Below are 15,910 nucleotides of genomic sequence, written 5' to 3' on the forward strand. Positions count from 1 at the left end.
AAAACCCTTGTAAGCACAGGCACAGACTAAGGGCCGAGCCTCATTAAAACTTCTTTAAGAAAAACCCCAAGAGGGAAAACCAAAAAAAGGAAAAAGAGTGTCTATCTATAAGAGAAAAACTAAAAGGAGCAAACGGGCAAGAGGCGGAATTAAAACTACCTCAGGAGCTCGGGCCGAACCATTGTCCCTAGGAAGACCGGGCCCCCAAAACCCATAACAAAAGAAAAAGCAAAGCATTGCTGATAAAACAGCGAATGCCAAAAGAAGCAACCCAAAGGGGATCACCCAGGAGGAGCAGGGACCAGCGCACCAGAACCCTGAGAAACCCCATCCCAGGTGCCCCAAACCAACAACCACCAATGGATCGAATGCCGCCAAACCGGTCGAGAGACTCAGACCATGCGGATGAATACTGCCACTCCCAGTGGCAGAGCCAGGAATTAAGTTGGGAGGGGCTGAAATTGTACGGGGTTCGGGGCAGTAGCCCCCAAAAAATTTTTTTGGGCGTTTCATATGTTTAAGGCATTTTTTATTAAAAGACGAACATAATAGTAACAATAAAAAATATTTTCATAAATTATATAGTTTCAATATATTACAAAAAAAATAAATTGAACATTTTGTATATTTAAGACATTTTTTATTAAAAGATAAGCATAATAGCAAACAACATTTTCATAGATTATATAGTTTCAATATAGTATAAACTAGTTTCAATACATTACAAACTTTTTTTTGGGCATTTCGTACATTTTAGGCATTTCTTATTAAAAGACAAGCATAATAGTAATAATAATGAACAACATTTTCATAGATTATATAATTTTAAATAACACAATTATCTTTAAATTAAGTATATATGAGGGAATATAACAAGCAAATCAACTTTTGTAAAACAAAATTCTTTTGTAATAGCTATAGGCATATATCTATCTATCCATATATATGTATATTTATTTATTTAAATTATAAAATAAATAAATAAATTGGAGAGAGAGGGAGGGAGGGGGGAGGGGGGGGGGGCTAAAGCCCCCTAGCTCCCCTAGCCACGCCCGTCCCGCCAGCCACAAACGCAAACCGCAGCACCAGCTTACACTACAAAACCACCCGAACAAACGTCCTGTGCGCGTCGTCATGAACCAGATGCTCAATCTCCGAGATCGAGTGAAACCAAAAACCTTCTCTAACAAGTTTAGACGCGAGGAAATCAACAACCTTATTCCATTCTCTGTTAATGTGAGAGCAGCGAACCTCACACTCAATAATATAATTACGAATGCTTCGCCAACGACTTTTGAAACGCCATGGCACATTCAAAGAATCCCGCCACATAATATTAATCACGTACATGGAGTCTGACTCTACCCAAATTTTACGCTAATCGTAAACAATAGCTCTCTCCAAAGCAATCATCAAAGCAAACAATTCCACTTCGAAAGCTATACCATCGCCGGCGCCGCCCACAAAATGATAACAACCAACAGCATTGTTGAAAGTATTATAGCCACCTGAATTACAATAAAAGTTCAATAACAAATGAAGAAATCCTCTGCAAAATTATCAATAGCAATTAAATGTTATACATACCGCAATACTGCAATTGTATGCAATGAAAGTATGATTTACAATGGCATTGCACTATAGTTTTTATGTATACAAAAAATATAAATCTTTCAAAAAATATTCTAAAAAATTTCAACAAGAGGTTGGCCCATCACGTAAAGTATGTTTTCTCTTTCAAAATATATAAATATATATGTATACTATATGTGGATTATATGGTTTATAAACGAGCACGTGGGTAATCTGTATAAATAAGGATAAATTGGAAGATTGCCACAGTAATTGGAGTGTAATTTGTACTATATATATAATAATAATAATTAAAAAAGAAAATGTAAATAAAATATGAAAAATGTACTTTATTTTGACCAATCAAAGGTAAACCCTCACAACCCCAACCCCACGCCCACCACTCCGCGCTACATAGTTGCAGTAATGATATGTTGTAAAAAGAAAAAGGATATAAAGATTCGATTTTCTGATATTCACATAGAATATATGTCTAGGATTAGACTTTCTAACATGTTATCAATATCATCAATTAATATATAATACGAAAATTATTCCTGCACATTATTAATTATCTCTTAATGTGCACGACTAAAATGTCATTCATCAACCGAGAAATTCCATATGCCGTCAAAGAAAAAAAATCGGCAATAGACTAGTCAAGTAAATTATGCATGAAACCAGGGATCTGAAGCTTATCGATAAGCTTATAACGGAGTCAGTCGTCTTTCCAAAAATTAGTAATCAAGTCATTGCCAACGTAGCTATACGTGTTATTCACCATCTTGTTCACCTTGTCTCTCAAACCCAACCAGACTGAAGAACACCGGTGGTCTTCACTAAATCGAAATTGGTTAAATAACAATGTTTCATAATCTTGTAACCAAAGTCTTTGCCAAGAATTGTTTTTCACGCTATTTTCATAAGGAAGCATTTATTCATGAGATGATTCGCATCCTGATCCAAACCCGTATTCTAACTCAAATCGTGTAAATGACACTATTCGGTTATACAAATGACACTGCCTGTAATTGACACTATTCTGTTATATAAATGACGCTGCGTATAAATGACACTATAACATTGAAAATGACAATGTGTATAATTGGCACTATTCAAAAATATAAATGACACTTCCTGTAATTGACACTATAATATTTTAAAGGGCAAAGGTGCAGATTAGTCTCTGAACTCGACCCCCTAGAGCGTTTACCCCCCATACTCGGTCAAGGAGCATTGACCTCCCCGAACTCTCGAGAAAAAGATGCAACTAAACCCACGAACCAAACGGCCGATAAACGTCGTTTCTTCCAGTTTTTCTGGCGTAACCGGAGCAGATTTGCAGCAAATGCGGTATAACCGGAGCAGATCTGCAGCGGCGGCGGCGGCGTTCGAATTTTCTGGCATTTCGAGTGTATGACCTCTTCAGCAAGAATCTGAATTTCATGCGAATTTTGGCACCTTAATTCTCTGCCCTTTGCCATCACAAATTCTTTTGAAAACCCTTTCGCTTTGAAAATCTATTCGAAATTGAAACCTAGAAAATTGAAGAAATCCAGCCGGAGAAGATGACCAGAAATCGGCCGAAGAAGGAGGATTTTGTGATGAGCTCTGTTCAGCCGAAGAAGCTTTTCAGAAGCAAGAAGGCGTTTAGGCCGAGGAGGGTGGTGGCAAGTATGTACAACCAAAACAACGCGTCGTCTCAAGCTTCAGCAATGAGGAAGAGATCTCTGCCGGAGAATGATGGGGACGAGGGCAAAAGGGTGGAGAATAAAAGGTCTTTATCCCCGGGGAAGACAAGGGCTATTAAAGCGAGGTCCGTGTGAAGAAGAGGTGGGAGATTCCTAGTGAGATGATTGTGGTTCATGGCAGCTTTATTGTTCGCTATTATTTTTACTACGCCGCAAGTATACGGTGTAGTTGCAATATAGGGAAGCAAGGTCGTATTCCACAAGGATTAGTAGTCAAATTCTAGTGATTACCTTAAGTCATTATGCTAGAGCTATTTAGACTAAACAAGGAGGTGAGTGGTTTAATTATCAACTAAATACTCAACAAGTGCAAAGACAAATAAAATCAAATAAGCAAAGTGGATTAACAAGTGATTAAGGCGATTTAGGGACTAGGCATCGATGATTAAGCAAAGGACTTCAATTATAACTCAATACTAATCTTGACGAACCTAATTATCTAGAGTGATCTCCCAACTAGTTCTAGCCCCCTCCCGGACGACTAGAGCGGTAGATTACGGGTCATAGTTGCCGTCCCCGGTCAACTTCTAACCTATGACTCCCAAAAGCACACAAAGATCGACATACTCTCACCCAACTCTCAACCTCCCGGTTATCGAATTGATATGTTTCAAACACCTTATCTATTGCAATTATCCTCTCCCGATTCAAAGTGCAAATTAGAAATGCATAGAATGTGGCCAACAATCCATACAAGAAATAAATCAAGGGTTTGAAAAGATAATGTGCAAATGAACAAACAAGATTTATATTGAGCATAAATAATCAATCCATTACAATAATCATCTAGCCTAATCCCCAAATCAAAGAGAAATTTAGCCTATCATGTTCAACAATAACATACCCAATGAAAAGAGAAACATAAATGAAAAAGAGAGAAAGAATGAACAAATCCTATTGAGAAGCTTGCTTCAATCTTCTCTCATCTTCAATCCTTCTTCAAATGGGTAGGAATGAGTATGAATGTTGGGGATTAGGGCTTGGATATGGAGGTAGGAATGTTGGGGATGATGAATAATGGGTGAGTATGAGGTTGGGGAAGATGAATAATGTGAGGAAAAGGGGGAGAAAGGGGTTTAAGGGCTGAAAAACGCGACTCCGCTCTTTTCCCGCGGTCATGGCCCGCGCCCGTGGTGCTCAAACGTGGGCAAAACTCAGGGAACCCGCGGTCCCGCCCCGCGGCCGCGGGTGGTGACCGCGGTACACCCCTGGAATTGGGAACAGCTGACCCGCGGTCCCACCCCGCGGCCGCGGGTGGTGACCGCGGGGTACTGGGCGTATTGCGCAGTCCGCTCGTTTTGCTCCGTTCTCCCTCGTCCGGACTCGGATTTGGTCGCCGTTTGCGCTCACGGATTCCTCTCGAGACGTACTTCAATCTCATATCTTCAAAATCCTCCAATTAATCATTGAGGTTTCCTGAAATTGCTCCAAAACTACACCAAGATATCAAATCTTTATAAAACTAAATATTCGGGCACAAACAAGCATTCACAAGCAAAACATGAAGGGAAATGACAACAAAACATGTGGAATTGAGGTCAAAAGGGTGGAGAATAAAAGGTCTTTATCCCCGGGGAAGACAAGGGCTATTAAAGCGAGGTCCGTGTGAAGAAGAGGTGGGAGATTCCTAGTGAGATGATTGTGGTTCATGGCAGCTTTATCGAAATTGAAACCCTTTAGTGGTGCCGGCAAGATTTCCCCTTTCGACGGATGAATATCGCTGGAAAATTGAAGAAATCCAGCCGGAGAAGATGACTAGATTTTTTTTTATAAGAAAAATCGTTTAACGGCGTTAAACCGCGTTAAACGCGAGGGGTAAAATGCATTCAGAGAGGTCAATGCGCCTTGACCGAGTATAGAGGGTAAACGCTCTAGGGGAGTCGAGTTCAGGGACCAATCTGCACATTTGCCCTATTTTAAATAACACTATAAGATTGAAAATGACACTATAACAATTTGAAATGTTACAGTGTCATTTATATAATTGAATAATATCAATTATAAGCAGTGTCATTTGTATAAATAAATAGTGTCATGTACATGATTTGGGCCAAGATACGAGTTTAAATTAGCATGTGGGTTATGATTTAGGTGCGGATCAACTCGAGTGTACGGTGTACCCAAATGTACAAGAGATTTTGTGTATGATAAATACATTACGATAGTATTTCCCTCGAGTCGGTAGGATCAATCTTTTATGAAATTAAATTCTTGATTCCACAAGTGGCCTCGAATCTCATAATTATTTTTTTTTTGTTTGAATTTTTTTAATTTTATAGTGTACGTTGTTTTTTGTAATTTTATTATATATATATATATATATATATATATATATTCTCATATTCTCATATTCTCTAATAAAAAAATTATGAAAAATATTATCACATCACTACCTCATAATATATATACTATCATGAATTAAAGAAAAAATGAGAAAAAAAGATTGTTGCTCGAGGAAAATTATCCATCACACCAAACATATAAAAAAAAAGTAAAAAAATAATAAAAGTATATATTTTTCACACTGCTTCTCGATCAAATTAATAGAATGTAGCCTAACAGAAAAAATCTAGGTTAGCAAACGTACTATTGGTTATAAATCAATCCCAAAACACGTAATGAGCATCGAGCTAGGATACCAATTTTGAAATAGAAGATTTCAATTAAATATTATTCTATTTAATTAAGAGTTTGCACTTTGCATGTTATAAACACATGGACCACCATATATATATATATAGGGAGAGGTTCAAGAAAGAACCATAAATAAAAGAAGACCGGAGAACCATTTTCAGTCATTCGATCATCAAGATCTACGGTGGATGCATCATCTTGTTGGATGAATGCAGATCCTGGGTTCGAATCCCGAAGGGAGCATTTTTTTTAAAAAAAATTAGTGCATTAATTTTAACAGCGAATGCATTAATTTTTACAGTGGATGCATTAGATTTGATGGTTCTCCCGTTCTCACAAATAATGTAGTTCTCTCTAGAACCACACCCTATATATATCTATATATATATATCTATATATATATCTATATATATATATATATATATATATATATATATATATATATATATATATATATAGGGGAGGGCTACAGTGAAAACACTTCTTAAAATATAAATATAAACGTTTTTTAATGTACGAATTTTATCCAACAGGGTTACGAATTCATCCAACAGGGTTACGAATTGTAAAAATAAATTTTTCCTACCTTTGGGATTCGAACCCAGGACCACGAATTCATTTAAAAGGGTTACGAATCAACCGTAGATCTTGATGATCTAAGGGCTGAAAATTGTTTATATTTTATATTTTAAGAAGTGTTTTTATTTTACCCTCCCCTATATATATATATATAGGGTCAAGTTAAACAGAGAATTATTATATATTTCATTTTGAACAAGTCTATACATGTTACGAACATATCAATATAACAAACGAACAGACGTATTTAGTAAAAAAATAGAAAAACTCGCCACCAACAAGATTCGAACCCGGGGCAAATTGCTGTTCATGCGGTACATTGATTTGTTCGTAAAAATTGTAGATCTGTTCGTTTTTGTTTCACGAATTCTCTATTCTCTAAATATTTAGCATTCTCTGTTTAACTTTTCTCTCTCTCTCTCTCTCTCTGTATATATATATATATATATATATAGGGTAGGGTTAATATAAAAACCCCTCTTAAGATGAAAACTAGGAACCAATTTAAAGCCATTGATTTAAATAAAATAGAGGGCTGAGATTAAACTACAGATGCACAATTTCGATTGCATAGATGCACGGTTTCAATTGCATAGATGCACAATTTCGATTTGCTTGAGTATTTTGCATTGTTGGTTTCAATTGCATAAATTGCATATTTTTTAAGTGCACAGTAAAATATAATAGATGCACAGTTTCTTTTGTTGACTAAATCCTAACCATTAGATCTAATATTTAAAAGGTCAAGATTAGGTTCCTAGTTCTCATTTTAACAGAGGTTTTTATTAGAACCTCTTCCTATATATATAGATATATATATCTGGGTGATGGTCGCAGTCGCAGAAATTTTTTTCCCTCTACATTGGAGTGGTTGAAATCCTAGTTTTAAAGATTGGATGCATTGTAATATTATATACTTCTCATGCTTTCAATTTATGACCCTTAGCTTAACGAGGTCCGACCCTCAGCTTGTGCCTATTCTTCTAAGGATTTGTTTAAGTTTTTTCTCTTCTGTTTTTTCAATAAAATCATATTAATAATAATTTTTTCAATTTATAACGTCATTTTTAATAGAGTCAATTTGTGAAATAGTCATATTGCGCAATGAAACTCAATATTTTTGGTCACGCATCTACAAAACACACATTTCAGCTATTTTTTAATGTTTTAGGACTATTTTGCCCTTAATTAGACGGACTGGGTTAGGATTACGCGCGCAGACTGGGCTTCGGGTCAGATTGCGCTCGTTGGTTATAATGCTGGTACAAATGACACTATTAGTGCCAATTGTTCCATTCATGTGCCACAATTAGTGCCAATTGTGCCAAGAGAAAGAACGTGGCCGCGGAAAGAAGCGCGATCATTGACTTTCCCGCGAATGCTGGCAGTTGGTACAAATGACACTATTAGTGCTAATTGTGTCTTTTATTGGGTACGCTTAACACAATTAGTGCCAATTGTGCCAAGAGAAAGGGTGCGGCCGCGGAGAGAAGCGCAACTGTTGACTTTCCCGCGCTGACAATTGGTAAAAATGGTACTATTAGTGCTAATTGTGTCAGCGGCCGTCCAGTGGAGCAATGAGCGAGGGAGACAAGGGACGCGAGGGTATTTTGAACCGAAATTGTAAAAAATTATCATAATTTGTATTTTTCAAAGGAGTGGTCAAAAATTAAGTCTCAACGCTCAATTTGACTATACAGGTGCATATTCTCTTTCTAATAACCGTGGAGATTGTTGTTTCCACTATACTTTTTTCTTCAGAAGCACAATTAAGTACGCGCTTTATTAATTTTATTATTAGAATTTGTTAAATGGAAGGATGAGTATTTGATTATTCCTTTTAATTTAATTGATTAAAAAAATTTAATATTACGAGAATATAATTGAACAGAACAAACCCTAAATCGTTAACTAAATCGAAATAAACAATTTTTCGGTTTTTCCATTTTCTAATTTTTTGTTTTAAAGTGAAGTACTTGATTCCAAGCATTTTTTAAATTTAATTAACAATATAAATAGTCTAACAAAATAAGTGATATTCAACAAGACGAAATCATCAATTAATTAAAAGTTCAACAAAAATAATAAATATTAATTAGGGAATGATCTAATTTATAAGTAATTAGAAACACATAATATTTACAAACTTATTTTAGTCAAGCTGAATCAGAAATTACTTTGGATGGACTAAAAAATAAATGCGGGTAACAATAATGAATCTTTCATCAATCTGAAAGTATATAATTAGTCAAACTTTTTTATTTTTTTGAGAGGAATATATGATTAGTCAAACTTATTTTAGTATATATATGAAGGACAAATAATTGAATAATGGCAATAAATTATTATATAAATAAATGTCATTTTCACGTCCTTTATATATGGAATGTGAAATACATGGTGAAACAAGAAAGCAGCCAAATGCAGTATTAATTCTATCGTGATAAATATTAAATAGTCCCCTTACATGTATTTTTGCTAGAGGAGGATGTACAAGAATTTATTTTGAAAAGCATAGTCAAAACTTTCCTCATATTTATCCTACCAAAAGGCCACAGTAGCCTATAAATTTAAATTTGTCACACTAGAATACTATTACACTTACTATTTACTAGCTAGCTAGCTAGCTAAACTACTTACGGTTTCAAACAAAAAAAGGTTTGGTATATGTTAATGGAATTATTATTATAATACATATAATAGAGTGAGAAATTACTTTATTTTAAAATATAAGCTAAATTATAAACTATATAATCATTGATATTTACTGTTCAGATTTAATAGTATAGATCAAGGAATAAAATAACACTACAAAAAAATTTAGCGACGGAAAATTAATCCGTAGTTAGATTTAACGACGGATTAGCGACGTAATTTTTTGTAGCTAAAACTTTAGTTGTCATTCAGTTGTGCAGGCTGTAGCGACAGAATAATTCGGTAGCTAACTCTTGCCTCCAATCCGTCAATTAATATAACGCACGAATACCTGTATTCAATTGATGTGATGAACATTTTCCTCCCTCCAAAATTCGAACTCATATGAAAATATTGTTCGTACATTACCTTGATTTGTTCGTAAATTTTATTAACTTTCTCACAATTAATTTGAATGAATATCAGCCATAAGATTTAAATATCTAACGTTCCAGATTCATTCTCAATTTTCCTATAGATTATTTATCTCTCTCTTTAGATATATAAATCTATAAAGAGTGGTTAGATTGTAAATCACTCTCAAAGTATAAATTAGGAAAATATTTACACTATTGATATACCTAAAATCTAATGGTTGAGATTTAATCTTTAGGCAATCTCTTTGTAAATGCCTAAATTTTACGTGAAACATGTCTGAATTCATTCTGTAAATGTCTAAATTTTGAAAATAAAATTTCACTCTTTATGGGATTCGAACTCAGGATTATGAATTTTTAATAAAGTCATATATAAATCCACCGTAAATCTTCATGATTTAAAGGCTGAAAATGATTCCTATATTATATTTTAAAATGAGTTTTTATTTTACAAATATCCTATTTTCCATAATGGGATGTCTCATTCATTTTTTGGCAACATATTATCTCTGTATACCTAATATTTAAATAATTTTTACCAATCTACTTTATCTACTAATTACACACTTTTTAACTTCGTGCCCAAAAGTAATGAGACATTTATAATGGGACAGAGAGAGTAACATTTAATAGTGATTTCTTAATATTAGTTTGTTAAATTTGTATTATTTTTGTCCATTTTCTCTTTCTTAGTGAATTTTCATTACTGAGTTTGAGTCGATTCTTTAGTTAAAGTAAGATTATGAACTATTAATAGTAAAAGATAGTTCATTTTTGTATAAGATGGAACATTTGTTAAAATTATTATTTGGGTGTGGTTACAATGATTTTACATTCTCATTGTATGTAATGGTTCTTATTTGGGAATTGATTTTTTGTGAGAATATGAGAACAATGCATTCGTTGTTAAAATTAACGTACTTAAAAAATGTGCACCCTCTAAGATTAGAACTCAAATGATACATTCATCCGACAAAATAATATATCTACCATAAATTTTGATGATCAAAATAACTAAAAATAATTATTTATTCTCATTTTATATACTCCCTCCTCCGTTCCAATATAAATGTCTCATAACTTTTGGGCACAGAAATTAAGAAATGTGTAAAAAGTAGATAAAATGAGTTGGTGTAAATTATTTAAATATTAGTTATAGAGAGAGAATATATTGCCAAAAAAGGAATGAGACATTTATATTGGAACATTTCATTATGGAAAGTGGAACATTTATAATATTGGGATAGAATAATAATTTGCGTGTGAGACCTCAACATCAAACAATACAACACCGCACGCAGGCGGGAATATAACACCACATAAAATGGGAAAACATCACCGCATGCAGACGAGATTGAACCCAAGACCTCTCACAAATGAGAGTTTTTGAGTGCCTCAACTTTGCCACTAGAGCAAGGCCTTATGGGCCTATGTAAGCAAAACTTAATATTTATCTAACTCGATTTCAATATTGTTAAGAGTGTGTTTGATTGAGCTTAATTATAGTTTTTTTAATATAGTTTATAAATTTTTAAATAGGTGTTTGATAAAATAAGTTTTAATAACTTATAATCTCCTCAAAAAATAAAATCCTCAATCCCAACTTATTTTTTTAACAATCTTATAAGCAAAGATCATTTATAAAATCAATATCATGTAACATTGTGCCAATTTATAAGTTCTTAAAACTTATAAGCTATTTAAAATAGGGTTAAGTACCAAATTGTCCCCTATCGATGGCGTCCCTATGGCTTTTAGCCCCTTAAAGTCAGGGGGGAGAGCTGCCCACTACCTCAACGTGGCCTTTTGGCATCGATATCCCCCCTATCGATAGGGGTCCCCGTCGCGTTTAGCCCCTTAAAATCAGGGGGGAGAGTTGCCCCCGTCGAAAGGTTGGGGAGGAAATTGGTGCCAAAAAGTCACGTTAAGGTAGTGGGCAGCTCTCCCCCCTGACTTTAGGGGGCTAAAAGCCATAAGGACGTCATCGATAGAGGGCAATTTGATACTTAACCCTTTAAAATAACCTTAGACAGACACCCTCTAAATTATAAGCTATTTATAAATGAGCCCAATTAAAAATGACATTTCAAAACATAAAATTAATTTTTTTCAAATACATAAATTATTTATTCTGAAATATATAGTACTTTTATTTACTTAAAATTCATTTTTTATGATTAGTTAAATAAGTACACTTATCACTAATTAAAGCCTCAAAATATAATCTAAATGTCAAATTAATAGTTTAGGATCTCATTCTAACTTATAATAATGTATTAACGAGCTTGGTCACTATACCTAGGGGTGGGACGGTATACCTTAATAAATTATCCATAAGGATACCTTACATTTACCTCTGGTATAGAGAAATTTTATATCTTTACCTTTCCTTTACCTACGGTATACCTTAGTCCGGTATACCTTAAATTACCGTATGAAAAAATCTCATACCTTTACCGTACCTTTGTTCGGCATACCGTATCATGTTTCGGTATACCGCACTTACACGGTATATTGAAATTGATAAATTTCGGTACGATAATATCGATAATTTTGTTTTAAACCTGCTTAATTACCTGATAAACAACATCAAACAAATATAATGTCAACAATAAAATTCAAACGCAATAAAATAAATAAAGTACAAAATTTGTTCCCGTCTCAGCAATTTCACAAGTCTACAATATAACAACATTAAATAAGTCTATAACTTAAATAAGGTGAATATTATATTATAACTATGCTATAAGCCTATAATATCAATATAAATAATACTCTATAATTCAATTATATTAAATTGTATAGCCTATATATTATACTATGTTCATTTTTGTACCGATGATATTTATATTCTCATACTTGTATATATATTCATGTAAATATAGATGTTATAAGTTAGATGTAATTTATTGTAGAACAATAATCTTAGTTATATAGTATAAAATATAACTATATAACTCACATAAAGTGAATATTATATCATAACTATATGAAATATATTTTGTTTATTTTTGTATCATTTGATGATATTTATAAAGTCATGTACTTGTATATATTCATATAATATAGATTATATACATCATTTTATAAAATTTTATCAATATTTTTAAAAATATATATTATATATTTTAAAACTATAGATTTTGATACGGTATATACTGCGATTTTCGACATACCGATATATATCGACAATTGCGGTATATCATAATAAAGTATTATACCTTAATACCAGTATATACGGGTATACCGTTAATAAGGTATCATACTTTATTTCGGTATATACCTTTAATACGGTATTTATTAATTTTTTCGGTATATATCTCGGTATCGGTATATGCCGATGTACCCCGGTATCTGGAAAATCCATACGTTTACCTTGCCGTAAATCTTCGGTACGGTATCATACCTTACCGAAAAATCCGATATACCTTAAGTTAGGTATTTTATGGCATCATACGGTATGACCGGTATACCGAGTTTTTGGTATATTTCTCTCGCCCTAACTATACCTAATTATTGTACCGCTATCAAGTGATATGGAGTACTAGATAAACAACATATATAAAATAAAATAAAATAAAATAAAATACATTTCCGCTACAATACATGAAATATAGTGTATGCACTCTACCCACGTGGCGCAAGTGCCCCATATTTTTTTTTACTAAATATTTCTCTACGTTTTAGATTGAGACACTTGATGAGCATAGATTTTGGTAAAATTGGTGGTTAGTGGAGAAAGACTCCGACCATTATTTAAAATGAGTGGTTGAAATTGAATTAAAGTTGATTTTTTTGTAAATAAAAAGTATTGACAAGGATAAAATATAAGGAAAAGTGGTGGGCTCTTGTCTTAAAAGGAAGAATGCTCTATTTTTTGTGGACACCAAATATAATAATTATGCCCCATTTTTTATGGGCGAAGGGAGTATTAATATATTATTTATTAAAATAAATTAGAACTCTAATTAAAAATGCACAATCCATAAAGTATCTCCAATTATGATTAACAAACGCACTATCGTTATTGGTTATTTTAATGTGCCACATGCGCTGAGACAACCTCACACTATACGGATTTAAAAACATACTAATACAAAAAGACAAAAAAATATTGGCTACAATTTTTTACTACACTTATTTTGTAAGAAAAAGTGAAAAGGGTCAAAAAGTAATTGAGAGAGAGAGAGGAAAAGGAAATTTAGAGGGATGACTTTTTCGGGCAGGAATTGAGCTTTTCCTGTATTTTGCAAAGTCAGGGAAAGACAAATATCGCACATACGTACGCAGTTATTTCTCTCTTCTCTCTCTCTCTCTCTCTCTATATATATATATATATATATATCACATACACACACAACACACACACACGGCCATGGAGAGAGAGAGAGAGAGAGGGAGGGAGAGAGATGGGAAGTTGGGAGTGATGATAGGCTGCATAAATGGAAAGATGCCTGGTGAGAGACACTGATTCTGATGAAGGTGAATCCAAAGAAAAATTGTGAAATAAATGGAGCGAGTGAGAGTGACGAGTCGTGGATGAACGATGACAAGTGTGGCACTGAAAAACATGGCGTTTTTGGTTATTACATGCATTTATAAGGGTGCAGCAACTGCACACCCAAAAGGACTCTTATATCCCCACCCCATTCTTCCCTTCCTACTTGTACATCTATTGCGTACTATCCACCCCAACCCCACCCCACCCCAATAATCTCTTCATTTCTCTCTATATATTTCCTCCTCCGTCCCAATGAAAACGGTGCGTATTCTTTTTCGAGCCGTCCCAATGAAAGTGGTGCATTTCATTGTTTGGTAATAATTTTACACTACCGACAATGGGCCCCACACACCTTTACACACTTTTATACTGCAATCTTATCATCCTTAAATCTCGTGCCGAAAAGAAGTGCATCACTTTCGTGTTGGGACAGATGGAGTACTAATTATCATTTAAATCACCAATTTTTGATCTAATTTACAATTTTAACCTAATTTTTTTGGGAATAATTTAAATTAAGTGGGCGTTTGCCAAAATGTTCATCTCGTCGAGCTAGCCCGTTAAAGTATCACCAACGGCATGAATTAATAAATAATTATTGGGTTGTCAAAAGATTTCGTAGAGTTTTAATTTTGCCAAAAAAATTGATAAGTTTTGTTTCATAAGTTTTAAGAGTCATTTGCAAATTAATTGTTGTGTAAAAGTTCGTGATTTTTAAACCACAAATTAAATAATGTCTCTTTATTTATAATATATATATAGAGAGAAGGGTTCAACAGAGAAAGCTAAATATTGTGGAGAATAGAGAATTCGCAAAATAAAAACGAACAGATCTATAGTTTTAATGAACAGATCAATGTACCGCATGAACAACAATTTGCACCGGGTTCGAATCCTGCTGGTGGCGAATTTTTCTATATTTTATTAAATACGTCTGTTCATTACTTATGTTGATCTGTTCGTAAAATATATAGATTTATTCGTTCTCTCGAAAAAGATAATTCTCTATTGAACTCAACCCTATATATATATATGTGTGTGTGTGAGAGATATGATTACATGAAATTTGTATGATGCACATATGTTTGTACCGTGATGATGTGATACAATAATCTTTTAGCAGTCCGTTATTTAATGCTGGGTCAAGGCGAGGTTCCTTTTTCCAGCGAGCAAAGATCTTCAAATAGTCCAAACACAAAATCTAACAAACATTTACCTAAGTTGACACTTGATAACCACAAAATATGTGTGTGTAGTGTAGTGTATATAATTTCATTAAACAATATTCAATATGCATGTCTGTCTAATTACTAATTTGTCATTCAAACAGTTATTTTTTTTTTTTCACAGTAGTTGTAGAAAGATTGTAGTTGAGGAGAGTTTCATCATTTTTGGTGATTTTTGTATTTTGTACCAATAGATATTAGTTGTCTATGGCCACCATTGTAACTTTGATCGATAAATTTATCGTGAGAAAAAAATAAGGGATAACAAAAATTCCCTCACTTTAAGTTTCTTCATTTCCCCCCCCTTATTTTTAACAAAAGAGAATTCTATTCTTTCACATCCCTCATTTTTACTTCAAATAAGGATAATAATGGAGGATAATATTATCCCTCGTTGGAGTAAAACAAGAGGGAAGAGAAAGGATAGAATTCTAGTATTTAATTTGTAGATAATGAGGGAAAGAAAATAAAGGAATTTAAAGGGATAAATTTTTGTTATCCCTCCTTTTCAAGCTCATGACAAATTTATTAATCAAAGATAACATATTCCAAAAGTAAAAAAATAATAAGTATGCA

This window comes from Salvia miltiorrhiza, chromosome 6 (genome assembly GCF_028751815.1).
Source record: "Salvia miltiorrhiza cultivar Shanhuang (shh) chromosome 6, IMPLAD_Smil_shh, whole genome shotgun sequence".
Classification (NCBI taxonomy): Eukaryota; Viridiplantae; Streptophyta; class Magnoliopsida; order Lamiales; family Lamiaceae; genus Salvia; species Salvia miltiorrhiza.